The 17,510-nt window shown below is 39.6% G+C and overlaps 1 protein-coding gene across 1 annotated transcript in view; it reads left to right on the forward strand.

Moving 5' to 3' along the window:
• rerg (RAS-like, estrogen-regulated, growth inhibitor) overlaps positions 1-17,510 on the forward strand; it is a 51,688-nt gene that overhangs the window by 12,787 nt on the left and 21,391 nt on the right. The gene's annotated exons all lie outside the window — the stretch shown is intronic.

The raw sequence follows: 17,510 nt of genomic DNA on the forward strand, positions 1-17,510 counted from the left end.
GGGTATCTGCAGGTTTCGTGGAGTGGGTTGCATCTCTTTCTGCCTCATTTATCTCACCACAACCTCTGCTTTCTAATGTTTCCCTCCATCATCCTGTCAGTATTTTTATACTGGCAATAATTTCTCATACTCAGTTTGTTTGCGTCGTCAACATTACAGTAGGAGGTTGTTTTTGGTCTGGCTTAAATACCTTCACTCCCACAGATAACTCAGTTGAGTCATTATCACTCGGTTTCAGCATTCCTCCATAAGCTGCTGCGGCTCGGCCTCAGCTGGCGCCCTCCTATGTTTTCTCCAGTAGCTAACACAATAACACAGACCATGTGTTTCCTGCCGGTTGCAAATCAAGATAGATTGCCCCTGCGTAGCAATCAGCTGTTAGAAAACATGCTACGGGATCTCTTCCATGTCGAAGGAGGCCATTAAAATGCCTGAGGAGGTCAGCTCAAGTACTGTACTGAAAAGTATAATGACTGAGGAGTTCATAACCTTCAGCTGAAAGATGTGTGACTGTAAAACATGGTAGTGACTTCTTTCCTTGAACCAAGAAGCGAACTGTTAGCCCTGCCCATCTCCTCCTCAATCTGGTCTGGTTTTTCACCACTGCTCTCATTTCTCCCCTAGAAGTTTGTCTTATCACTGCTGTCTTTCTGCTCTGTAGCTGTAAACCTATTCACTGAAAATGAGTTTAGTGATTAGGTTATTATCCAGAATTCAGGCTCATTCATTTACTGTATGTCACTGCTCCTTTTTTCTTTAAAAATAGAACCTAGGTGATTATTGAATTTGAACTCTTGCAAGAACATGTTCTCCTCCCATCTAGTTTCACAGCAGCAGAAGCACCAATCAAATCAAGCAAAAAGCAGCTGAAAGTGCACTAGATTGGATCATATTTTTCAGGTATAAAGCCAGGTCATGGGGGAAATACTTGATTCTTAGATGCATCGCAATGTGGACATTTCCTAGATGTCAATTAATGTGATGTTGACAGAGCAAAAAAGGCGGAACTGAGCTGCGAGGGCGATGCAGCAGCTGGAGGGTCTACAGCACGCATACAGTACAGTTTTTTAGCAGTTAACAGGGAGAGATGTACTTCTTCTCAAAAGGCAGGGGTTGTAATTATGTTTAATTTAGTGTTAAAGTAATTGCAATCACTCCGCCTCCCCCTCACTAGTTATTCTCATATAGGCAGGAGAATGTAAGATGCTTTCAAATGGATTAATTCATTAATTAATGCAGTTAACTTTTTAAAATAAAAAGACTGCGGATCATTTAATTGCCAGTTAGGTTTTGTATTTCAGGGAAACTTGCCCCCTTGTCATTCAGTCAAAAACAGATTCTGAATTGAATCGGACAAAATGGTTCTTATCTTTAAATTTAAGATTTGCATAACATTTACTTCCAAAGTAGACTACTTCTTGAGTTTTGGCGAGGATGGCTGAGCGTGAATAGCTGCAGACAGATACAATCCAACCCTGTGGCTTAAAAGCTTAAAATTTTGACACAAGATCCATGGAGCTGCATCAAGAATTGTTTTATCATTGTAGCGCTCTAAATTGAAAGCGAACTGAACTGCGAGGTATCAAGAGATTCCTACCTGTAATATGCATTATATTTACTATGTTCACCATCTTAATTTAGCATGCTAACATTTGTAAATTAATACTAAACACAAGGTGATGTCTTTAGTTTTTGAGGGAGGGTCGTCCTTAAAATAGGGGCTTCCAGACAGTTTATTGAAGTTGTGTATGAAGGCAGGAGGAACCTTGAGTATATTCTGTATCAGTATTCAAGTTTTCAACCTACTTGTGCTCTATTTCTGGCAGTAAATTCATTTGCTTACTAAAGAAACCTCTACTCCAGACCAGCTGCCTCCCTTTACAATGTGGACATTTGATTTGCACGTGGACACATTTATGCAGCACTGCAGATGCTTGATGTTCTTTGCATGCTTCCCTTTGCTCTTTTTTAATGCACAAAAACAGACACACAGCAGAATAGGAGTCATTGTTGTCACATCTGAAGCTACATGTAGCCCCAGTGATCCTTTCAACAATGAACGGCTCTCAGCTAAACATAGGGCTTCAGTAGAAGCCCACCCATGCTAATGAATCAGTCTTCTCCTCAATGGGCAAACATTGGGACTCGGGTCGGAAAATACACTGCCACTTCATGCACAGTATGACAGAGGTAAAAATAAACAATGATGTTGAACAGATTTTACATTTTCTTTTGAACTCTCTGGTGTGTTGGAGTGAGCACTCTGTTGTAGCTCATAAATCTATTCACTGTACTTCCATTTCAGCTTAAGAGGTTATATCTCTGTTATCTATGTATTTAGATAGAATGTGCTTTAAACAGAGCTCAAGTGTCACTGAATAAGATTCCTGTTAGTCCTGACCTCTTCGAGTAGGCGGTATTAGAGATTCCTTCTGTAATAAGTAAAGTCTAATTACATTTTATCCAACAGAGCTAGACAGTTCTGAGAGGACAAGCTGATTAAATCAGTTAACCTGACAGAATCTTCACAGACACATCAACCCGGCGCAAAGTTAATCAACAACAGACGTGATAAAGAAGTGATAATCGATTAATCAGTAAAATGCTGCTAACAGCTTCTCAAGTATAAGAATTTACTGCTTTTTTCAGTTTTGTATGACCGTAAATGGAGTACCTTTGGGCTTTGAACTGCTGTTTGGACAAAAAAAAGATTTGGGAAACCTGTTGAGACAAATCACTAAAAACCACAAATGACAACCTGTGGGTGGCTAGAGAAAAAAGTCAGTGGATCACCAAAGCTGTCAGTACACAGAGTGTGGCAACTGTTAATTTATGTGCAAAACCTGACTGACAATTCATCCAATATTTGATACATGTCAAGCTGGTGTGACACTTTCCATGTTTGAGAGATTACAGGGGTCTGTGTGACATAAATGTTTTCATCCGAGGGTGTACGTGAATGCTCTGTGCGGATATCTGTGTACCACCAATTAGTTGTGACTGCATGGACCCATCTGCAGACGTGTCTATGTGGCCACTACAGATGCTGATTTACTGTTCATGTGAAGATTGTGTCCACCAAACAGACCCCAGAAAGTAGTATAAACAGAACTAAGAGGCGTACATGGTGTCCACAGCTGTTCGTGTATGTGTCTGATTGGGAGTATAATCCTGCCCTCAGTCTTGGCCAAAGTGGTGGACCAACAAACAGACCAACACTGCCATGTTTAGCTGTGTTTCCACTTCATGGTCTTGCTTGGCTTAGCTCAACAAGCTTTTGGTACCAAGTACTTTTCTCGATTTCGTATTCCACTGCAGCTGGTAACCCCCTCCATGTAGGCGAACATCATAGAGATGCTGCTATCACAATATATACACACAGGAACAAAGGAGGTTATGCTGTGCTTCTGAGATCCTGTCACTGGCAACCAAACGTGGCAATGTCTGCCCTTCTTCAATTAACAACGACACCGTTTAGTGGGCTGCATTTTTTTTTAAATCTGGGTTGAATGAATAAAAAAAAATTGTGGTCACAATTTGTAGTTTACTGGTTGGTGTGCAGGATGTCCATGATGCGCGAGTAACAATGCTAGTGACAGTTCTCTCTGAACGATCAGTGGCCTGCAATGTATTGGTTCAGCTCTGCTTGGAATCTAGGCTGAGGAGATACCAAAAAAAAGTACCATGTACTACACAACGTTTGACAATGGAGAACTGACAAAAAGTGAGTTGAGTCGAGCTGAGGTACACCATGCAGAGGAAACATGGCATAATCCACACTGCTTCACACTCTGTTAGTGTCCTTTTGATCACATCTGCATTGATCACACATAATGGTCTGCAATAAATGCCGTTTCAGAGGCAATTTCATCCTAGCAGGAAAAAATACATTACACCGAATACTTGACAATGCTGACAAGATCTCTGCTAACTTAGCAACTTCAAACCTTGAACAAACCTTATTCATTAAACCTATTACCTCTTCTTTATAATAAAACACTAACTTGTCATTAGCAAGATTACATTCACCTTGGTAGAAAAGTCCTATCCTTCTTCATCTGGGTTTCAATCCAGACTTTAGATGACAGTACAATGTGCATACAAGTTCTTGTGGTGCTACAGTTTGTTATTTTAGCTGGACTTCTGTGTAACTGTGCTGTAGGAGTAATCACTCACATCCAGAAGCTGTCTGTTCTCCTGCTGAGTGGAAAAACTGTGTTCCTAACAAGCAGGAGCAGACCTGCTGGGTGTTTTAGCGTTCTTGGGGTTTTGCTGGGCCCTTCGTGATGGTCTGACCTGGACTCCTACAGAGTGATCCGGCCCTAAGAGGGAGCAGAGTGTATTAACTTAAGTGTGGCTGTTCTGGCACTTTGGTTTATTGACTCAGCGGAGGGAAACTGGGGTTAGGAAATAAGATAAATTTGTCCAATTACTGTACCCCCAGCTTGGTCCCTGCTAAACACACACCCATGTGTACACAAGAACGCACACACAAAGAGCTGATCCCATAAAACTGAGTACTCACTGGCAAGGTTTTGAATTGACTAAATACTCTCCCATGACCATATCTGGAATAATGTTATTTGACAGTATTATAATAGAGTAGTTTTTACTGGACTGCAAAGATCCAGACTCAGTATCTGAGCTTGGAGTCACCCTTTCCCTCTGTTGTTTTCAGCACCTTTCATTTCAGTTTGAAGGATTATAATAATGATGAGTGTTCTGGCTGTTTTGAGAGTCTTTTTGAGGCTATTCTTGCAGAAAAAATCAATTTATAATGCTGATTGTTTAGGTCAAAACCAGAAATGGAAAAAGTTTCCTTGTCCATATAAACATTTATGAGGCCTGATAGATAAGGTAGATGTACTGCCATTAAATCTCTTTCAGAAATGGGTCTGCCATGACTACTTGTAATATGAAAAGTATCACTGCTTCTGACAAACCCACTGAGAATTACAGGCTGACTCTGCAGTCCTCCTCTGTTGTACGGAGTGTTTTAGCTCATTTTTTGGGCATTACGATTGGTTGGACCACTCTCGTCGCTCTAATCAACTTTGTTTTGGCCACAATTACTTTTACAGAAAAGCTCCTAAAGCCCATTGTTCACCTGTTGAACACTGAACACAGTGGAGCATGTAGCACCTAAAGAGACAGATATTTCCCTCAGGAGTTGGTGGAGTTTGTTTAAGGCATTCTTTCATTAAATACAAAACTCACTTTCTCAAAAGCTCAAAAATGTAGTGGTGGCTTTTCTAGTTTCAGTTATAATTTAGTAAAGTACAAACTAATAATTAATTATTACTAATAGAAACTTGTGAGTTACCAGTGTCGGTCACTATCTGACTTTCACCAAACAAAATGATAAAATCTGGCTGTTTATTGCACTGGCACACATTCACATACAGTGAATAGTGTGCTTGGAGGGATCGCTGGATGCCCTTTTGGGAAATTAACTTTATGGTGTGTGAAGCGCCAGCTCGTAAAACATCTCGTCTCGTCGCTCCTCAAACATTCCGCCTCCTCTCCTCCCCCTTGGTCTGTCTGTCGGCCAGAGAGCAGAACAATAACAAAAGCGCGGGCCAACATGTGTGTGCCTCAGAAATACTACTGTTTACCACCTCCAACACCAGGAAGGGACCATGAATAAGCCTAATGTACGTGTGGGTCTGGAGGATGATGTAAATAGTCATTCAGAGGGCAGGCAGGGGAGACGGAGCCACAAAAACAAACACAAAGCTGGACAGACTAACAGCTACTGTGTTGGGCTGAGAAGTGACGCTTTTTTTTAATATTCGTAGGTGTTGACCATTACTGTGGTTCTTGTCAAACAAACCATGCCTGAAGTTAAATCTGAAACAAAGACATGTTCTTAGTGGAAAAAAATAAAGTGAAAATCATATTACTTAACCTTGAAAGCACTCAAACACAGAACCGCTTAGATCTGCCTTTTTTTTTTTTTTTTTTTTACTGTTAATCACATAAAAGGTTCTAGTCACATCTTCTCTGTCTAATCCTTTGCTGCAAGGAAAATACATTACTTATTTCCATTTTCCCTGTTGATGAGTCACTGTTGTGTTAGAAAGGAGCAAGACATTTATTAATATGAAAACACCTTAGATTTTTTTAGTCTTAAGACTTTCTGACTGAGGAGATAACAGTATGAGGTAACATTCTGATGAGGCTGAGTTTTTTGTAAATGCCTTTTTGTTTATAATTTGCAGTTTAAATCCAATTTAGTCACCAAACAGCTCATCCTACCACCACCTTTAGAATGACGCACGGTAAATGAAAGATGGATCAAAGTACAACGTACAAATGGAAAAGTAAATAAATAAAAAGGCAAGACGGCAGAAAATATGCAAGGGAACATACTCCCTTACAATCACAACATTCAGTATTCACCAAATACCACTGATACTCACTAATCACACACAGGAGAAGACAGAAAGGATTGGCCCTCCATAAATGGTGACCAAGTCATTTGATTTTTGAATGTTTTCCTCGTCTAAAGGGAGGCATCCCATAAAAAGTTTGGAAACCAATGCTGTATACCGTTTAGCTGTAGGCATTTTAGCCATGTTTAAGGTAGCTAGAGTACTAGTTAATGGTCAGCTACCAACAATGTTGGTAACAATGTTAGACAACAATCTTAATTTTAGGCCTTAAAATGTCATAAAATGCCTCAAATAAGATATTGACAGGTCTTTGATTTGGTTGAATTGATTGGATTATGAAGCTCATGTTGTTACAGTTGCATGAACAAATGCAACTATCACTCAATATTTTTCTATATTCACATTGGGAGCATTACCAAAGTCTGCTCCCAGCACAGCCCACTCTGTACCAATGTTAACTCCTGAATTTCCAGTCAGTGATCTCTGGAGAGCATTTGGATCTACACCAGTTAAATGTTAATATATTAATTTACTTTGCAAGTAATTCTGGGACTCTGATTTTCCTTCATAGCCTTTGTAATTTTTTTGCCAGTAAGAATGTAAAATTGGTCTTAAATTGCATCTGTAATGGTCTTAAAAAGTATTTAATTTATCTTGTTGAAGCCTGCAGAGATCCTGTATACTGGTCTAATAGGAACTGTGACCATACTGGCACAGCATTACGTAACCCAACCCTACTTCCAACATTCAAATTTTTATGGGCCTTACAATGGAGAAGAACCATTCTGGACCAGTACTGAAACATATGCTATAGCATTTGCTTGAGGAGCAGGGATTCAGTTGACTAAAAGAGGCACACCAAAAACAGCATAAATTGGGACTGGCCTCTGTTGGTGAAAAGGTTAAAATGTACATGTGTGAAAAGCCTTAAAAGGTTAAAAGGTACATGTGTGAAAAGCCTTAAAGGTTAAAAGGTACATGTGTGAAAAGCCTTAAAGGTTAAAAGGTACATGTGTGAAAAGCCTTTGAAGTTCCTCCCAAAATCTGTCCCATGATCAAACATGACCTAAGATGGCTGGGCTGAGGGGACATCTTGGACTTTCAGGACAGGTAAAGTTTGTCAAGCTTGTCATTTGAATAATGTAGACATTGAAATATTTTGGACCTCTAATTCTTTTAACAGTCTATGAGGAAGACAATGTGCAAGATAACAGCATGTCTCTAAATGATTTTGACAATATTACATTGTGAACTCATGATAACGACTTTGAAATAGGCTTCCTGCTGAAATATGGCACGGCCAACCTTTTACACCCACATCATTGTGACAGCAATCATGCTGCTTCCAAAATCAACTTCCTGTGATGTCTGCTGGAGGAAATGAAAGTCCTGGAAAGTAATTAAATAACATCCATCAGGCTTTCTGTGCATAGCTCCTTGCCCTAGACTGCCAAGCAAATTAACAGGATGCAGAGGCACGGGGACGGTCGCTCATCCTGCTGCTTGGGTTTCCAGGCACATCTTTGGCCTTTGACAGCCGAGAGAGCCCACAGCTGTGAAGCTGGCTGGCTGTTTGACTCCCCTGATTACATCCTGCGAGCCGGACCCGGTGAGCAGCCATAAGGTATGACTCATCGAATGCATTATGCTGTGGTACAAGTGCCCTAATCGGCATGTCAAAGGCAGATTTTAGTCTTTCAGATAAGAGATATGATAAGGTTCACAAGTGGCTTTCAGAGCGACTGGAGGGATGTTAATGTTCAGATGAGGTGTGTCTGCTTTGCTGTGCAGAACACTGAGTAACTTTCATGTACTTGAGTGTGTTACATAAGACTGTAAGGTGTTATTTTTTTAAATTGTGCTATTGATTCAGTTTGCATTGAGCACATGGCATCCTGCTGCCATGTGGGTGAAAAGTCAAGTAGGCCTTGGCAACAATACACCAAGGCCAGTGCAAGTGAAGAACACTAGATTGAATTATGTGGCCGTGTTGGGGGTAGCATAATAAGAACTGAAATTACAATAAGAAGTAGTTTCAGGGCTGTTTTGTGTTTTGCTGTAGCAAAGCTTTGGATGTGTGTTATCTTCGTGACAGAGAAAGAAAAAGTGCTTCTAGTGAAGTATGTTCAGGATAGAATAGGAAAGAAATTGTTGGGACTAGAAAAGACAGGAACCTGCTGACGCGAGACACAGAACTTGCAAGTTATTCATTCCTCACACAAGAGTTCCAAGATGCCTGAGCAGAAATACAGAAAACTGGCCCAGAGACACTGTTAGGTGTCAGTGGTTTTTCACCTTGGATGGCCTTGACATGTAGCTTTGGCTGTGTGTGAAAGACAGTGTTTTTAGAAAGGATAACTAAAACCAGATTGTGTGATGAAATGATTAGACTTTTTCCATAATCATAATTCATTTTTTGGTTTTACAGTGAGACAAAAAAGTACATTTTTTGCCTGCCCCTTCAGCAGGCACCTATTTTCAGTGAAAAAGCTCCAATAAACCAACTCAACACCAGTAACAACACCAGCATACTGGAGCATATAGCTAGATATTATCCTCAAGAATTGGAGGTGGAGAACAAAAACAGAGCAAAAGGAGGGTAACAATTGGACACAAATACGCCTCCACATGAATGCTAACGTTGTTCTATGTCTGCTAGCTGTGTGAAGCTGTTTTTTGCTAACACGTTCACCATGCTAACTTTTTATTGATTATATGTTTTTAAGAATGAGAAGAAATAAAAAAAAAAATACTGTTTTACATTCAAACAGCTGAAGCTACTGAGAAATCATTCTGGCACAACAGGGAACATTTTCTTCCTTTTTACAGTCACCAGTGTAAAAAAGAACTCACTGATTTTCCTATTAACTGTACTAAAATGGTATCACTAAGCCTGTTACTATACATCATTATCAGTATGATGTACAGACGACATCATAGACAAATGGGTGATTGAACTGCCAGTGTCCTTCCCTTTGATCAGGTTAAAATAATCTATCACAGAAAACAATGAATTTGATTAGAGGAGACTTGATTAAATCCTGATGGATTCAGATGCAAGACTGAATGCTTTAATGTAGCTCCACTGTATCTCCCTTCTGTTCTTTCTTTCACATTTATCTGAACAACTACATGTTGAAGGCGTCCTTTAAAACTAGCATTAAAATGAGAAACTATCATCGGATAATTGCAGTTCCTCAGGCAGCTGAGACAGGTGTAAAGTAAAGTTGCAGTTTTATGTACAAACACACCTGTCTAAATAAGAAATGAATAAAGACAACAAAGTCAAATTGATTTGCTTTTTAAAAAAATAGTATCGATGGGAACATGCTCACAGGCACTGATTAAAGACGCTACAATGAATTCAATACAAACAAATGCAAATACTTTCCTCGGAAACCTCTCATTCTGGTTATTAATAGATTATCAATAAGTTATTGTCGCTGATAACAGTTTTCATACATGTAAGCTACTAGAGTAGCTTACAATCTATTGGCCATGCGACTGACATGGCTCAGTATATGAAAATGAAACTGATCATCCACCTTGGTCCAGACTGAAATATCTCTACAACTATTCAAGGGATCTTTCCCTAACATAAGCAGCTTGTGGCAAATATTAGCAGGCTTATACTCTTCAGTAATATGCAAATAATAGTGACCGTTATTTAAACATAAACATGTTAGCATTGTCATTGTAAGTATCTGTGCATACTGACATTGGTATTTAGCTCAAAGCAGCACTGCACAAAGCCACTTTGGTGGCTGGAGCCTCTTAAGCAGAGAAGTACTGATCCACTTTTTCAGTTCTGATTCCAATACTACTCCTACTACTACTGAAACTTAACTTCAGTCTGGAAAGCTTATGTAGTTTGTGTAATGTAGCATGAGGAATGGCATCCAACACTTGTGGGGTGCTGTAAGGTTGCAAGTCCGATATGCAGATGTTAGATGTAAGCTTGCTACTAAAAACTGGGTTTCATTTTGTTTTGTTCCTCCAGTCTCTCCTTTTCCCCTTTTCGCTCAGAAAATTTATGAAGTAATGCTACATTCATAAAGTCCAAAGCAAGAGTCTTTTGCTTAAGTTAAAGAATTTCAAACTTGTGTTTAGAGAACATATTCAGCTCATTTTGTGTCACACAGTTGATCTTGTTACAGGCAGATTTTTTTTAATTTCACCTACAACAATACATAATCTAACTAAGGAGCTACGCTTCTTGACAGCAGGTGGGCAGTCGGTCCTCTGATACAGCAGCTTAAGAACTCTGGAGCTTCATTAAGCTGTCAGAGAATTCCCTCAGTGTGCCTGCACTCTGCTCATCTTTCCCCGTCCTCCTCCACTTCCTCCTCTGTTGAACGCATCATCTGCTGGCCGGAGCTTCCTTTTGTCCTCAGAAAGGAACAAGGTGTCTCTGCCATTCATCTTATCTGTTTGAGCTCTGAAGGCTATCCGCCTGTTTCAGCATTCACCGATTCACTCCTTCGCTCTGCACACAGGATTAGCCAGAGAAAAGATTTATTTCTGGAGTGAAGTTCTTGGTAGCCAATGTTCTGTGCCTCTATAGTCTGTATAAATATCAGGAAATTAATCTTGCCTTCACACTCACAATAGACGCGTTGGACCCATCAAGGTAAATGATTGTGTCACAGGAAGGTGGGCTCCCTGTAGTGGTCATGCTTTTCTACTGCTGAATTATTTTTAGAGCACACCTCCGCTCTGCTTTCACATATCATCCATTCTCCACCCGTATATTCTGCCGCTGTCCTCAACCAGAGTGTGAGTCATCGCTGGTTATTTCCCTCCTTGCTTTTAACAACCTTACTCTCTAGAGATTAGCAGTGCTTTTAAAATTTCATGATAGATCCATTAGGCGTTTTTTTCTTTGCTTCTGGACGTGCATTATCAGTTGTGGTTTAGGTTAATGTTTAATATTCAGCGATATTTGATTTATTCAACACTATTTCCTCCCACCTCAAACCATTTTTTCCTTTTGCTCAGATGAGTTATGTCACACTTTCCTATAAATTCAATCCCCAAAACTTTAATTTAAAGCTTTGCTCTAGGATACAAGGTGATTTATTTACAGCAAGGTCATAAAATGAGATTTTGTTGTAGTCCCTTCTTTGATTGGTTGATTGGAATTGACTATAGAGATAAATAAAAATATAGAGCAAGCTAATTTAATAGGTTGAGTTAAGCAGTCTCACAGCCTGAAGGAAAAAGCTGCTCTTCAGTCTGATGGTACAGCAGCCAGTACTTCTGTATCTCCTGCCTGATAGCAGCAGGATGAACAGGCTGTAGCTGGGGTGCTTGTTGTCTTTTAGTATCCTCTGGGCTTTGCATAGGCACCACAGCTCCCTGATATCTCTGATGTAGATGGGTATCAATGATGTTCTGGGCAGTTTTAATGACCCGCTGTGGAGTTTTCCTGTCCTGGGTCTTGCACATCCCATGCCAGTTTGTGATGTTTTCAGTCAGGACGCTTTCAACTGCTCCTCTGTACCCTCCATCCATCCAGCCCACTGCCTAAATGTGTTTCGCTCTCTTTATACTACGTCCCCTGACTTCAATGGCACCTCAAATTGTTATTATTCTAGTGGGGTGCCTCCAGAAGAAAAGAATCACAGATGTTCTTTAACTATGACCATGATTACAACAACAGTAATATAAATCATTTTTACAATGGTTATATGCATTTTGAAAGGCACCTACAAAAGACTTAATTTGTCCTTTAGTTTGTATCAGTCTCTGTCTTTTTTCCTTAATTTTAAATGGTGAGTAAGATTGTGCAGGTAGTGGAATTTCAAGCTGCACTTTGATTTTCCTTCTAACAAAACTTTTTGATCAGATTTTAAGAGTGGCCACCAGGTATGTTAGAGAGGGTAAAAACTGAAGACAATGTGATATTTTAAAGTATTTTATGTCTAAGAATAAAAGTAAAGTACTGATAAAATGTGGTGATAATGTGAAAGTTGCTTTTTAAACTCCACAGTGCTCGCTGTAGGTGCAGTATAGACAGGGCCATTGTATAAAAGCTATAATACCCAGGTTGACAGTGTTCATGGTGAAAATAAGTACTCCTTTTTTTCCCCAGTTGCTCTTCGTACACAGAGCTTCACCTTTATGTGTGTAATCACAGTGAATATCGCTCTCTAGGTGTGGCTGCCCTCATCTGTGGATTTTGATGAATAGCGCTGTGGTGCTATTGTTAGAGTCTAAATTAAAGGGATGAATGTGGTGTTAGAGTCCTCACGCCCTTCCCATTCTAACCCCACAAATGTGAGCTTCTGTCCTTTTGCATCTTCAGTGATGTGAAATCAAAGCCTCTCTAGTGTCCTATTTTACCGAGCTGCAGGGCCCTGAGGAGAATCACTGCCTCTTTCCCTGCCATTGTGCGTTCATGGAGCTCGTACAAAGTGGAGCAGAGGGGAGTTTGTCTGACCTTCACTGTCATTCAAAGTGAACTTGATACATACGGCGAATTGTTGTGCTCAAACAAAGAGACATCCGTCTTTACAGCGCAAAGGCAAAGTGTATTCAAGCAGAGGTGTATTGAAACGTTGAAGGATTATATAAAACATGAACGCCTCTCAGAGGATGGAAAAAATAAAGTTTGTGTAAACAACTCTGAACTTGAAGTGAGTGAGTCAGCGATGCAAGAACTGGTTGCATGACAATTATCACTATATTTGTCAAGTTCCAATACAATCTGTCTGTCACATTATGCTGATAGGTACACATCCTGTGTCTCTGATGTATTAAAATCCAAAAGAACACAGAAAAACTGCCAGTGATGCGTCCAGGGGAAGCACCCGTTTTCTTTTGTGATTTTTTCCCCCCACCACAATGAAAAAAAAAGACACAACAAAATCCACTAAACCCCATCACACACAGACTGCCCACAAAGTCTTAAAGGGGAAGGCTCATCCGGTTACAAACGTGCAGTTCAGGTGCAGTTAGGCTAGCACTTTTGCTTCAGTAATGGGCCTGAATATGCGCAGCCTAATACCAACCTCATAATACTCTAGTATAAGTAAAAGCTCTGCATTCTAAACCTTAAGATAAAATTATGTTAGTATGATAGTAAAATGTACTTAAAGTATTAAATAGTAGTCCCATCAGTGCTTTTTAATTATATTTCTGGATTAGTATTACTGCTGCATTTATGTGTATATTGCATTTTACTACTGTTTTAAATTGCACAAATGTAGCCCGTATAACATATAACATCACACAGGATTTTCTCAGTTTCCTGGGACCCACTCCAACGACCACCTGTTTGTCCTGGGGACTCACTTTGATTTAGCTTCAAATTGTGTTTGGTTTTTATGTTGTGTTCATTCTCTTTTTCAATGCAATGTTTGTTTGACATGTTGGTGCATTTGTCACTGAGAATTGAATCTTTTCCCATGATGTGTTTACAATTTGTTTTCTACTCCCCTGTGGTCATTTCCTAGAGATGGAGCTGCTCTGAAGACAAATAATTTCATTAGCTGAGTGAAATCTCGGTGCATATCTGTGTAGCCAGATTATTGAATAACTGAGGGCTAAGAACAGCAGGTCATCTACTTCAAATCAAGTTAAATCTCAAATGTTGAAAACTAATTTTGATCAGATGAAATATAGACTGTTCATCTGTGAGAGCACCAGTCTGAAATCTGATGCCTAAATTACCCACAATGCAGTCTCTTCCCTGTTTAGGGATGTTGGGAGGGTCATTGGGAGTCTTGCTCCTGGTGATCTGACAGATGTAACTCCATTGTTGACTCTCTTTTAGCTCTGTTTTGGTCTCCACCACCTCCTTAGAAATAATTGTCACTTCAGCTGCTAAATGCACGACTTCACCAGCTGCCCTTTGGTGATTGGTTAGTGCACTGTGTGTTTAGTTTAGTTGTTTGCTCCACAGAGCTCAGAGGACCAGTACAATTTGTGGATTCACCACTACAAGTGACATCTTTCATATTACACAAGGCCTGACATTTTTATCATAGTTAATGTCTTTAATTATACATGTTTATGTTTATGTTTATATACAAGACAGTCCGACTTCCTATAACAGGGCTCAGTTAATTGTCTACCAATATGTCAACACAATGCAAAGATTATCTTTCTCTGTCTGACCAACATTACTGGCGTAATTACACCGCTCATGATTGCAGCTAATCCCTCTGCGTTAGAGATTTATAGAGGAAACGATTTAATGGCTCAGGAGTGTAAAACACTGCGCCTGATGGTTTAATTGCAGTTTGATTTATTATGAGAACTTGGCTAGAGGCAGCAAAACCAATCTAGCTGCCAAAATGCCATCTTGTGACGCAGGGATTGTGTTCTCTGCACAACAAACTGAAATGGTTGTCTGCCAGCCACGGACTGGAGGCTATTCACACTGATATTAGGAGAGATACATTCATTTTCACTGCTGGGGTTCTCCTGGGCAACACTGGGTAAACCTTTGAATTTTAAGATTTTTGTCTATTATGATGACAATATAGTACAACTCAAGTGATAATTCATTTGGTCTACTTTGGACAGGTTGGCATATCAGATGGAAATTGGTAAGTCAGGGTTCATACAAAACCCTCAGTGCTCAAAGGGTGTTCATTTAAGACATCTAATCTACCTATTGTTTATGGAAATATGCCAAATTATTAATTATCTCATAGCTAATGACTAATTAAGCCTGGCTGACAATGGACAGCTGGTCTATTATTCTCAGACGAGCAGTTGCGCTGGTTATGCCCAACATCTCATTAATTTAAAGGGTGTATAATAACCAGGAATCTGCAAACCTCAGTAACTAATGAGTTTAGGTTTCATGGAGAAGAAGAGCCATGCTGGTAATTGGTCAGCTGTAAGCTGATCTGGAGAACAAAAGAGATGATTAGATGTCTTTACGCATTACTGGATCCATAATTTGGGAAAAGATATTGTTCCTCAAGGATGCACATACTTTTATTTCCTGAATAGTGTGAAGTGAAGCAGCATAGAAAGAAATGACTCACAACAAAGGAGAGCAAGGCAGATAGCTGATGGCTCAACTGACCATTTGCGAAGCCCCTTCCCCTGTAGTTACAGTTGCTATGGCTGGCAACCTTTCCCATATCACATGACTCATATGCAGTTATGATGATAACGGAGGCAGATTTACCACTCACAAGTTGTAATTTATGAAACAATGGGCCCTTGATTTCAGATGACACACAAAAGCAGCTCTGTAGCTCTCTAAAGTATCGACTGTGCCAACTGAGATGACAACTGTTGCTGGCAGATTTGATCAGCTGTAGATAGCTAGCTAACTAATTAAGCTACCGTTAGCTCCAGGAGCTGATTGAAAATGTTGCCAATCACTGTGTTTTTAATGTATCCAGTTGCCCAGTTTAAAAGGACAATCTTTAGACATATGCTCCAGTGATGGCTACATACAAGATATCATGCAAGACTGAGGCTAAGGCTAAAGACACAGGTCCCACACAGTCAGCATCCTCACCAGCCAAGTCATGCAGAAGACATTGTTTTTGTATTACAGTTTAGAGCCAAGTAGTCCAAGTATTATAAGGATAAGTATGATGGAAGGATTCATGTTACATGTCTTTTCTGATCATTCTGAAGCTAAGCAGCATGGAAAGCAATAACTCAGAACAAAGGAGAGCCAAGCAGATAGCTGTTGGCCCAACTGACCGTTTGTGAAGCCCCTTCCCCTTTCGACACAGTTACCATGGCTGTCAAGCCTTCCATTTCCAGATGACTCATATGCAGTTTATTATGATAACGGTGGCAGATTTACCACTCACAATTAGTAATTTATGAAACAATGGGCCCTTGATTTCAGATTATAAACAAAGGCAGCTCTGTAGCTCTCTAAAGTATTGTCTGTGCCAACTGAGATGACTGTTGCTGGCAGATTTGATCAACTGTAGCTAGCTAACTAATTAAGTTGACATTAGCTCCACGAGTTGGTAGAAAACATTGCCCCTGGCTGACTTTCGAATGTATTCAGCTGACTTGTTTTAAAGAATAATCTTGTAAAACAGTCTGTAGTATGCAATTAATGGCTACATGATATCATGCTAAAAGACTGAGTCTAAAACTAACAGGTGCCACACAGAAAGTCAGCATCCAAGTAGTTGATGAATCATATAGAAGACATGGAAATAAACAGCACTGTTGTGTTACAGTGTAGATTTAAGTATGCCTACAACTACAAGTATAATGGAAAAATGTCCAACTAGACTTTGTCTTTTCAAACAGCATATTTTCCACTTTTAATGTTGCAAAAGAAAAGACTTTAGGATGACGACTAACTGATGTGGTGTTTGGCAAACATCATGCTATCTCAGGTGACACTGGCTGCGGTTGCTGCCTTGAGTGCAAGACATCAGGTCAAGTCCCAAGCCCTAAACATTGAGTTTCAAGTCCTAAACAGGTCATTGTGCACTCTTCACCAAATGTAATGACATTTTAACAACAGAGCCTTGACTTACTGTTCTTTGTGCTACTTCAAATTTCAAATGAAGCTGCAAGTTGTTGTGTCCATCTGTAATTTTTGACCCGTTTGCATAAGGCAGTTCATTTTTTGTTGATCATTTTTTATTGATCATTTTTTATTTGCAAATATTACTGTCTTTGGTATATTTTTTTCCAACTGGAGCTCAGTAATGTAAAGTTAGTTCTCCATGGTTCTCTCCTGCAACTTAATTGGATGCTGTTGGATTGGTTCAAACAAGGTGGATATGGGGACTTACATGTTGATTTGCTGAGGATGAATATGATTTTAGTTAGCTGACTGAGGAAATGAGGGGAAATTAATTGATTTGAGGCACACTTTTTAATTAACAGACTTTTTAATCTTTTGGTTGGGGGCAAGTTATCAATTATTCAAAGGCTCAAATCCAAGTGAAGTCATGAGTCATTGGTGTTAAAATCCAAGTTCAGTGGCAAACCTTTTTTGATTTTGTCAAAGTCTAAAGTCATCAAATTTATGTCCAAGTCATATGTCTTGAGTCCACATCTGTTAAGGCTAATCAAAAACACGAGAATTGAGCAGAGGTATGTTACATATATTCACTCAGAACTTTGTGCTTTGTCTGCTGAATATCATGGTTTGTCTTAAAAGCT

The sequence above is a fragment of the Lutjanus erythropterus genome, chromosome 22, assembly GCF_056507025.1.
Source record: "Lutjanus erythropterus isolate fLutEry1 chromosome 22, fLutEry1.hap2, whole genome shotgun sequence".
NCBI lineage: Eukaryota > Metazoa > Chordata > Actinopteri > Lutjaniformes > Lutjanidae > Lutjanus > Lutjanus erythropterus.